Genomic DNA, 4,727 nt, shown 5'->3' with positions numbered 1-4,727 from the left:
CTGCCCTCCAGGTCCAACCATTTGCCTAGGAATTTCATAAATTCATTCTTTTTAATAGCTGAGTAGTACTCCATTGTGTAAATGTACCACATTTTTTTGTATCCATTCCTCTGTTGAGGGGCATCTGGGTTCTTTCCAGCTTCTGGCTATTATAAATAAGGCTGCTATGAACGTAGTGTAGCATGTTTCTTTCTTACTAGTTTTTTGTTTTGTTTTTTGGCATTTTTCAAAGCCATAAAGCACACAAAACATTGCAACAATTAGAAGATAAGCAGGAAACTGGTCTAGAGCTCTAGACGATTATGCAAGATAGGGAAATAAGTTTATAAAAGTGCACTGTATTGTATATGATTCTCAACCTTCCTAATGCTGTGACCCTTTAATACAGCTCCTCATGTTGTCGTGACCTCCAACCATAAAATTGTTTTGTTGCTACTTTATAACTGTGATTTTGCTACTATCATGAATCACATTGTAAATACTTGATATACAGAATATCTGATATGTGACCCTGGTGGGGGTCACAACCCACAGTTTGCGAAGCACTGGTATAGAACTTTGTGTTGGGTTGGGAGTATGCACAGGGAGGTGTGCACTTGTGTGCACACAGTCACTAAAATGGACTCCAGGTGTTCTCCTCTATCACCCTCTTCCTTATTCCTTTGACATAGGATCTCTCACTTAACTCTACCTAGGTTGACTATCAGCAAACTGAAATAATCCTCCTGTTTCCACCCATCCCCGTGAAATTGGTGATATGTCTGTATGTGCTGCTAAGTCCAGCTTTTAATGTGGTGCTGGGATTTGAACTCAGGTTTTCATGCTTGTGTAGCAAGCCCCCTTACTCACTGAAGCAAGGGGAGCTGCTGTAGGGAGGGGAGAGGAGAGGGGAGAAAAAAAGAAAGGGTGACTGCACAGAGAGAGAAAAAAAAGGAAGAAGGAGGGAGAGGGAGAGAGAGAGAAACAACAGACCAAAATGTTTGTATAATATAGGGAAGAGCCTCTGGGGGAAGGCAGCCCAGCCCCTGGGCTGGAAAGTTCAGGGTGGGGGCAGGGTATGCCAGGTAGTGACTGGGAGATTCTGGGAGAACCTAGAGGCCAGGTCTGCTTTGATATGTAAAATATGCACAGGGTGGGGAAATCAAAGAGCTGTTGTTTGCTAGAGCTATTTCTCCTAAACACATAGTGGCCTGAATGGCTCAGAAGGAAATGGCTAAACTTAGTTATTGAGTTTATAAATGTATAGAGTTTATAGAGAAAGTTATTTTCAATTCATATGCTTTAAAATGATAGCATGTAGCTTTATTAACAATGAGAGAAGGTGTCTATTTAATGTCAAAGACGTGGTAATGACATTAACAGTATAGACAGTTAATACTGCATAGGTAGGAATTCATAGTCAGGCCTCAAAGCCCTCCATGCCTACATCATTCCTAGTTTGTAAGAGAATACTTTCAATAATACATGTGTGTGCACACATATAATTTCATGTTTCCTAAACTGTAAAATTTCTCTATGAAACACAAGATTTCAGCCACTTCCTCAACATGCCTGCTGAGGCCAGCAGAAAGTTATAACTGCAGATTTTAGGTTTACTGATGAAGAGATTCTGGAAGCTTCTTGACGAGGTCTTCACGTGGAGACCCCAATGACAAAGTGTTCAGATACCTTTGTACTCCACCCCAGGGCCCACTGTCAGTCAGAACTTACTGTATGGAGTAACCTTGAACTCCATATAAGAAATCTTAAAAAATATAGTAACACCACCATATGTCTAAAACTGACAAAACTGTTTCTTGGGTCCCTGAACCTGAAATTGAAAGACTGAAAGAGATGAGCACAAGCCCTCCAAGAGATAAATAGAAAGGGAATTAGCTTCCCCCATGCTTAAAAATGTCCATGAGTGAAAATATTCATGAGTAGTAGTCAGTGGTTTGCAGGATTCCTTCCCTGGTCCCTGCGTTCTCTGGCAGGCTATGCACTGGTGGGAACTGATTGGTGGATGTGGTAAACCGACCAGCATAGCTCTTTGTGAAGGGAATTAATAACATGAAAACATAGCAATTAACCTTAAGCCTCCGGTAATTAACCATAAATAGACCAGACTATTCAATCTGCCCTGGTTTCAGGGAATAAAGACCACAAGCTGCAGTGTGCCCAGTGTGGCTGCCTGCAGAGCATTTTTCCTTTCAGAAAAAAAAAAAAAAAAAAAAAAACTGTTTGGCCAATGCCTCGAAAATTGTGTTTGACCAAAGTGTTTGAGTCTATGGCTTCCTGTAGGCAGCTCCAAATGGGGTGTGACACGGTAGCCAAATATTCAGCTGTTTGCAGAAGAGTGCAGCAGGCGGGCTCAAGTGTATTGGGCGGATTCAGGGCAGTGTTTGAAATAAGCACCAGTCTTGAAAATGATTACCTTAAAATGAGAACTTCCTTCCCATTTTATTTTGAATATGCTTTTCAGCTCTTGAAATGCAGAGAATGCAGGTTCACGTGGCACTTGCTTACTTAATTGCTTTCATAAAGCAAGCATTGTCTAGATGTTGTATTAACACCCAATCTCTCTGAAAAGCACTGCAGGTAAGGCACAAGCTCCCTTTGTGCTGAAAATGTCACATCTTCATATCCATGTATAACCCTGATTTTTTTTAAAAATAAAAATAAATATTTAAAAACAGATATGCGTTGATGTGCGCACATGCATGTGTGTGTGCTTGCACCTGCAGAGGCTAGAAGTTACAGGACATTGTGAGCCACCAACATGGGTGGTAGGAATTGAACTTGAGTCTTCTGCAAGATCAGCCAGTGTTCTTAACCCACTAAGTCATCTCTCCAGTTCCCTATGACACAAGTTTTAACTACAGTATTTTAATATTTACATATATTATTAAAGCAGTGACTTTGGTCATACAACCTTGACCTTAGGTCATTAGAAACTTAAGTGCACCCGGAAATACAGCCAAGCCTTGCCGTTCTCCTAGGTATCTCAAGAAACTGAAAAGCTCCTGACAAAATACATCTTCTCCATCTTAAGATACTTTTGCCTGAAGGATAATCTGATACCACAGAACAATTTTATATTTTCCTTAAGTTTCTGGTGTTTTCACCTGGATTATATGGTGCGTTTCTGCTTGCCAAGTCCTCTTGGCTATGTCCTTCCCAGAGTTAAACTGTGCTTCTGCACCTCTTTTCTATACCCACTATGCCTCCTGGCTGAAATATTTTTCCAACTCCTTATACACTTTCTCAATTGCTTTTGACATTGTTATCTGCTCAGACTTAACCGACGAATCTCCCTTCTATTCACATAAAGAAAATGTACCTCCAGGATCATTACTAAGCCAGAAAGACATTATTCTTAGGACTGGAGAAATGGCTAGAGTGTTCAGCACCTGAATGAGGGAGCCCATACGTGATTATAACTCCAACACCTTCTTTGCTCCTCAACAGGAATCTGCACACATGTATGTACACATATTCACAGGCATATACAAGCAGACATATAAAAACAAATCTTTAAAATAATCAACGATCTGGCTGAAATTGAAGATAAACTACGGTGTCTGGGGAGCTGCATGTCATTCCCCCATTTCTCGCGATCATCATTCCCCCATCATGCCAATCAAATATTCGTTTTAATTTTTTATTATATAAATTGTCTGAACACAATTTTGAATTGTATAAGGTCATTTTCCTACAGATATATTCTGTGCCAGGGGCATGTTCCCCTCTAGGCTCCCTACCCTCTTCTTTCTAATCCCTCATCCTCCTGTTAGTACTGTCTGTTTCTCTAAACTGTATTTTTGGCTTCTATTTCATGTCTTATATGATTTTTATCTAGTCTAGAGGTCACAGAGATGAGCATATCAATGTTTATTCATGCACTATTCATAATACGTAAGTTGTAGAATCAACCTAGGTGTCCAATATCAAACAGACGAATAAATAAAAAAGGTATAGGTACATAGTAGACTGTTTCCATCACCAAGAACAAACTTATGTTGTTTTCTGGGGCATGGGGGATGGGTCAAAGAAGATAATTCTATGAAGTGAAGTGAGTCAGGTTCAGAAGGACAGTTAGTTATCCCACTTTCCCCTTCTTGCATTCCCTTCAGCACAGTTGCCAGCAGCACAGATTCCTGGATGCCAAGAGGACCCTGACTGTGCTGCTTCTTGTTTGTTTGTTTATTTGTTTGTTTGTTTGTTTGAGACAAGATCTGACTCTATAGCCCAGGCTAGCCTGGGACTCACAATCTTCTACCTTCACTCTTTACATGCTAGAACCACAGACCTGAGCCACCATGCCTGGCTTATCCTGGCCATTCTAAGCATCTGGGTTCTGCTGTGTATATTTCTTCCCAAGTTGTACCTACGTTTGGTGGGGATTTTAAATTCTGTATTCTGTTTGGAAAAAAAATGAAATTTGGAGGTCAGGGGTGCATGTTTTTTTCTCAGCTCTTAAATCCAGCATAGCATCTGGAGGGAGAGGGACTTACCCTTTCCATGCTAACAAACCTACGGAGTGCACTGCATATAAAAGGGGCTCAAGTAACATAGTGGAAGCAGGAAGGTTTTGCCTCTACTCTGTATCTGGTGACATGGAAACCCTAAAAGAGGCAACATCTTGGTTCCGGGACTCCACCGAACTTAGGAACTTAGTCTGCACAGGTGAGAGTGTGCACCACAGGAGCTGACAGCTTCTGTGACCTGCCAAAGCAACACAGCTTCTG

Source organism: Mus caroli, chromosome 6 (assembly GCF_900094665.2).
Source record: "Mus caroli chromosome 6, CAROLI_EIJ_v1.1, whole genome shotgun sequence".
Lineage (NCBI taxonomy): Eukaryota > Metazoa > Chordata > Mammalia > Rodentia > Muridae > Mus > Mus caroli.
The sequence above is the reverse complement of the archived record's forward strand: the minus strand, read 5'-3'. Positions refer to the sequence as shown.